The 6,447-nt window shown below is 47.9% G+C and overlaps 1 non-coding gene across 1 annotated transcript; it reads right to left on the reverse strand.

Annotated features, from left to right (window-relative positions):
- Nucleotides 1-498: 498 nt before the first annotated feature.
- On the reverse strand, nucleotides 499-570 carry Trnat-ugu (transfer RNA threonine (anticodon UGU)). The gene has a single exon. It is a non-coding gene; the product is annotated as a tRNA-Thr (tRNA).
- Nucleotides 571-6,447: the final 5,877 nt, after the last annotated feature.

Genomic DNA, 6,447 nt, shown 5'->3' on the forward strand with positions numbered 1-6,447 from the left:
TGAAGAATAAGCCTGAAAACCCTCTTAAGAAATATATATATATATATATATATATATATATATATATATATATATATATGTGACGTCCCGCAGATGGATGGTGCAGGGCAGTTGGCCGGAATGGGAGATTAGCCACCAAGAGACGGTGCGGTGCGATAGTGGTGGACGATGAAGAAGAAGTTGTTAAGAAAGTTAAGAAGTTAAGAAAAGAAAACTTCGAACAAGGTAGAAACCACGCTTGTTGCCAACGTTTCATAGGGAGCATATACATATATATATATATATATATATATATATATATATATATATATATATATATATATATATATATATATATATATATATATATATATATATATATATATATACAGAAAGATAGGTCAGCAGTCTACGACGCCAAAGGAGGCATAGGCGTGTGGTTAGGCTCTTTTCTTTTGTACTACGGTAATGAAGTGAACTTTTTTTTTTAAATATACAGGAGAAAGAAAGAAAAACACGCGCCCAGAGTGGGGACCGAACCCACGCCTTTCGATTACATGTCGAATGCCTTACCAATTCGGCTATCTGGGCGACTGTGTTCTCCTTCAATTTCTGGGCTATTGATATTTACTAGGAGTGTATCTGACACTTGAGGGTGGTAGCCAGCGCCACTCTGACTACACGGGGAGAAGGAACCTTCTTTTCAACCCACGCGGCGTGACTCCAACGTCTACAGCCTGTCATGAGCGGGTAACTGGCGGGAAGCCCTCTTATGCTACCTAGGCATCAAGGCTGCCAGAACCGAGACCCTCGCTAGGCTTTCAGAGTGGCGACCACCCTCAAGTGTCAGATACACTCCTAGTAAATATAAATAGCCCAGAAAGTGAAGGAGAACACAGTCGCCCAGATAGCCGAATTGGTAAGGCATTCGACATGTAATCGAAAGGCGTGGGTTCGGTCCCCACTCTGGGCGCGTGTTTTTCTTTCTTTCTCCTGTATATTAAAAAAAAAAAAGTTCACTTCATTACCGTAGTACAAAAGAAAAGAGCCTAACCACAGCCCTATGCCTCCTTTGGCGTCGTACACTGCTGACCTTTCTGTATTTCCTCAACGAGCCCCTCATTTCCTTACTATATATATATATATAAATATATATATATATATATATAGTCGTGAAGTATAGTCCTTAGTTGCTAGAGAATACGCACACAGTAAAAGTACGGTCTTCGGAAACTTTATTTCCAATGTTTCGACCTGAGACAGGTTTTCTGTAGGAATTGTAATCTGAAGAACACCTATCTCAGCTCAAAACGTTGGAAATAAAGTCTCCGAAGAGCGTACTTTTACTTCATATATATATATATATATAGTTTGGAAACAAAAACTCACACAGAGCGCGAAACAATAAGGTTAGTAGAGACAGAGACTCACGAGAAGGACATTAACAACAAAAATAAAAGTTTATATATATATATAAGTTTATATATATATCAGTATATATATATATACATATATATATAAATATATTGTAAAGGAGCAACGCATTGCCAGAGGATAGCTTCAAGAACGCTCAGTGGTCAGTCCCCTGCTAAACCAAGTAGGATGGCCGCCGACTGGAAGCGGAGGAAGAAGAAGCGGGGAGCTCGCTCTGGGTAAAGAATAAACATGGCGTCGTAGGCATCGGACGTCTGATTCATTAAAAGTGGCGCAGTCGACAGGTCTTCAAGCACCGAGGCGACCCAGCCTCCGGACCTGCTCTCCCTCGCGGCGATCCAGCCGCAGGGACGGCCCTCAGCAGCGGCCAAGGCCTGGTACGCCTTCCAGCCCTGCTGCCTGAGTTCATCGGTGGGGCCGCGGTCGCACCACGAGCGCCGAACGCAAGGACAACCCAGCCCCCAGGTGAGCCAGCCTTCGGCGCGACCTTCCCCAGCGGCCGACGTCTTCTTGACTCGCCGCTGCGTCCGCCGTTCGCGCCGTGATTTCTGTGGACTTTGGCCTCTTCTCCGAGAGGGACCAACCTTGACCGATGGCGACCAGTGCTGCGCGTAGCAGCCACCCGTTTTGGACTGCCCAGGCTCTCAAAGGGATGTGTCAGCAGCTTCGCGACGCCATTCCCAGCACGTTTCCAACGCCCGCCCACACGGGAGTCCCGGTCTTCCGAGGGTTCCAGGACGATGCTCTTTCTTGGGTGAAGCTAATTGACGCCCTTGCTACTCATCATGCCTGGCCCGACCATACCAAACTGTTCGTTGCACAAGAACGCCTGCGCGACGCTGCCCGACCGTGGCACCTTCACGAAGGTCACTCCCATCCCACCTGGGCAAGCTGGAGCGGGGCATTAATAGCGGCGTTCAGTGAATTGTCAGCCAGCTACGACTCTCGCTTCATGGAAATGCGTGCCCGCCTGCAAGGCCCTAGCGAGAACGTTGCAGTCTACATCTACGACAAGATCCGCCTTCTCGCAGGCTGCGACTTTACCTGTGCGTCTTCTGTGGCGAAGCGGTACGTCGTAGATGGCCTGGCTGACCCCATTCTAGCTGCAGCCTTCGCCGTGCAGCCGCCGGAGTTGAGCCCACAAGCCTTCGTCCGTCTGGCTGTAGGACTGCAGCAGGGAGCAACGCGGCCGGCACAGGATCCTTGCGTGCAAACCTCGGCTCAGCCCTTGGCCGACAACGTAGACCAAACACCCGAATCGAGTAATATGTCCCTGATAGATGAAAAGGCGACCAGCGGGACGAGTCCGAGTGTCATTGAAAACGGAGCCCAGCTTGCGAAATGTTTTTACCGAGCGCGTAGCCAGTTGACGCTTTCTCCTATGCAGACGCAGTTCTCCCTTGGCAGCGAACCACATTTCACTCCCACAGGATCGGGGAAGTTGGCGTCTCCGCTGAGCTTGGTCGACGAAGAGATCCTTTCGGAACGTCCCGGCGCCTATACACAGCTTAACTACAGAGCCAACAAGAAGAGTAATGCTGACCATTCGGCGCATTCTCAGTCGGCATCCAAAGGTACGCCAGAGCATTCGCCAGATATACTGACGCTCTGCTCCATCGATTCGACTAAACGAAGCTACTGCTACTTTGCGGACATCACGACACCCAGAACCTCAACCCAGGATAGCGTTAGGCGTGGAAGTCGAAAAGAGGGCTTTAACTACTCCAAGGTGCCATCGGAAAGCCACGTTCCATTCACCGTGACGTGCGACTCCAACAACCACACGCAGCGCCTCTCGCCGCTACAAAAACACGAGGAGATGGTTGCGATGGATACTCTAAGCAACTCATCCGCCGGCGTTTCTGAAGCCTTGGGTCAGGAACGGGCCATCGTTTCTGCATGCTCTGTCCGGTGAGACTGAGCACGAGGAGATGCCAGCTGAAGAAAGCAACAAAGCACCGTCAAGAGACCAGATGGACGACGATATTCATGTACAAACCAAAAATGCACTTGTCACAGAGAAGGATGTTTCAGCGGCTGTTATCTTAAACGGAAACCAGGATAACCTGGGCGGTAGTACCGACCTCCTGCAATATGAATGCAAGGACATTATGACGCGCCGGTTGGGGTTAGAGGAAATGATCATTCCGGAAGCCATCCTGATTTCCTGCTCGACGGAAGAAAGCGAATTTGTGACACGAACCAGAAAGAAAGATTGGAACCGAGCTTTGAGAAGCAATCACCGACAGGAATCGTACAACGGACTTTTCAGCTCTTCATGGGTTGACCGTGAAGCCAGTGCCAGAGGCCCACTGGGAGGCTTCTTCGCAGTGTGTCCGAGTGGAAAGGAGCAACGCATTGCCAGAGAAAAGCTTCAAGAACGTTCAGTGGTAAGTCCCCTGCTAAACCAAGTAGGACGGCCGTCGACTGGAAGCGGAGGAAAAAGAAGCGGGGAGCTCGCTCTGGGTAGAGAATAAACATGGCGTCGTAGGCATCGGACGTCTGATTCATTACAATATATATATATATATATATATATATATATATATATATATATATATATATATATATATATATATATATATATATAATGTAACGCAGGAGGCATGGCGTCCGTCGAACCAACACCTTTATTAACAACTTCGTCATCGCACCGCACCTTCTCTTGGCGGCTAATCTCCCATTCCGGCCAACTACCCTGTACCATCCATCTGCGGGACGTCACACGCTTCCCCCTCCCCCAGAGAGATTGTTGGGCGTAGGGGCGGATAATATCGTCTTAGCCTCCCCACATGGACAATGTCAGTCTGACGACCGAGTGGAGCTGTTTTTAAGCTGTAAGTTAGCATGATCGTCCTCCTCCTCCCCTGTAAAAAGGCTAATTTGTTGTGAAGGGTTACCTAATATCCTATGTTCGGATCTGACTGACTGAATTTCCGGTGTGTTACTTTTTCCTAGCCTCGTTCTATCGCTTCTCAGATACTTGATTACTTTAAATCTATTCATCCTAGGATTGCTGTTTGGAATCTTGTGTAGTACCTCCACGCACTGCTCATTACCTGGGCTGTCACTTAAAATGAAGTCAATATTGTCTTTTTGCTTTACATTTCGGACCTTGCCGTGTACGTTTCCTATTCTTCCGTTTGCAGAAGAATGTGTTCGTTATTTCCAGGCTATTTCTTTTTGAAAATTCGGCCTGTATCTCCTGTATTGTTCTGAGTTCCTATTCCAAAGTTTACACAGACTTTTCTCGCTTTTCTTCCACCTAGTTTTCATTAAAGTGTCCAATCACAATCGTGAACTGTGTGGCTTGCTTCATTGCTCCTTCGATTTACTCATAGAAACTGTCGACGCCGTCGTTATAGTAGGTAGCTCTTTTCTCATGTGCTTGTACTGTCGTTAGACTTAATCATCTATTTAGCTTGATTAATAATAATGGGACTCTGTCGTTCTTGGTAAATAATTTCTCCCTGTTCCACGCTATTGTTCTGCGAATTTAGAAGCCCACAACGCGCTCTCTCTTTTCTTGATGTCCTCGGGAGCACAGAATATGTCCGCAAGTCAGTTGCATGAGGCATTCTGCTCTTCTTATAACTTCACTTCAGCCTGTAATGTCCAGCATAATATCCGAGAGCTCCCCTAATAGTACAGCTACGCTTCCCTCTCTAGACAGGAATCGTGCGTTAAATGTTGCCCGGTTCAAGTTTCAATGGCGGCCTGTCTGTACCCACAGTTTCTTAGCACCCTCTGCTGTATTGCTGGCCTTACTGCCGTGGTGGTGAAGTTTTACTGCTGGTGAGGACTGAGGGCCATTAGCTGCATTGGACAGTGATGGCATATGGGAGCCAGCTGCTGCACCAGGTGGCCAGATTTATCCCTGGTGAGGGCGAAGAATCTGGCCACCCTTACCCATCTTGTGTGCCTAAGAGTCTTATAGCATTCTTGCACCTATCTACTTTAGCCTCTCGTGCATCTGGGAGGACTTTCACTTGCGGAGCACGCAGCATTGCCTACCTGCGTGGGTTGTGCTTTCGTTACGCTGAGCACTGATGTCGGGTGCCCGGTCACGTACACAAGTAGGCGCCACTTCCTTCTAACGGAAACGCCGCGTGCCTGGTGCTTTAAATACTGTCGATGCACCGTAGAAACAGACCTCGAGTCTTCTACGCTTTTGGTGCCGGTGCGGTAGTGGGAACGAGGAACTGAGCTTTCTGACAACATTACACAAAGAAATAAATCAACATAGCATGGATACACCTAGCGTAAAGAGACACTCTGATGTCTTTTGCGAGGTCCGTGGTCGGCGAAGCAGGACCAAACTTGAATACGTTTACAGAAACAGCTAAACTACCTTCTACATCTATAAAACACTTTCGCGTTGAGGAGGCGATCTAACGCGTTACGGCATACTACCTCGACGCGCCTGAAGTCTATTCCAAAGGACTCCAGTGCCCCGCGCAACGTAAGCAGGACTTGGTTTATTAATGACTGTAAGCGCGCGAGAGGACCACAACAAGGTTTTGTATATACTTTGCTTAGATCCTACATAAGATAAAGGCAGTGAGCCGGTCTAGTTGGAATCTATCCATGGCACCTGTGGCGCAGGTTTTTTTCTTTGTCTTTGTTTGTTTTTGTGCAATCGGTGCCATGGATACATAAGATAGCTTGGCATCAGTCAAAAGAGTTAACGCACTGAAAGTGTGTTCACACGCCACAAGAGAGAGCTGGTGTTTCTTCAGTGGTAGCAGTTATCGGCAAGCAGCGGATACCCCGCATTTCACTTTAGGTCTGCGAGCGTCTTTTAGGCAAACTGAGTGCAGAACCCTTGAAAGATGAATTCGATACCTGAACATAAGGCACCGTATTCAGTATTTAGGTGGGCGCTGCATGCCGCTACCGCGTACTTCCGTTTGTCAAGGAATTAAGTTGCATGGGAAAAATTTTCGGTTAGAGAAAGAAGCAGAATTGCTTGGTATTCTCAGTACTCTGCATAGGCTGCAGGAGTCGGAATCCCAATTCAGTGCTCATGGTGCC

This window comes from Haemaphysalis longicornis, unplaced genomic scaffold (genome assembly GCF_048455015.1).
Source record: "Haemaphysalis longicornis isolate Haplotype H1 unplaced genomic scaffold, Haemaphysalis longicornis Haplotype H1 scaffold_9, whole genome shotgun sequence".
Classification (NCBI taxonomy): Eukaryota; Metazoa; Arthropoda; class Arachnida; order Ixodida; family Ixodidae; genus Haemaphysalis; species Haemaphysalis longicornis.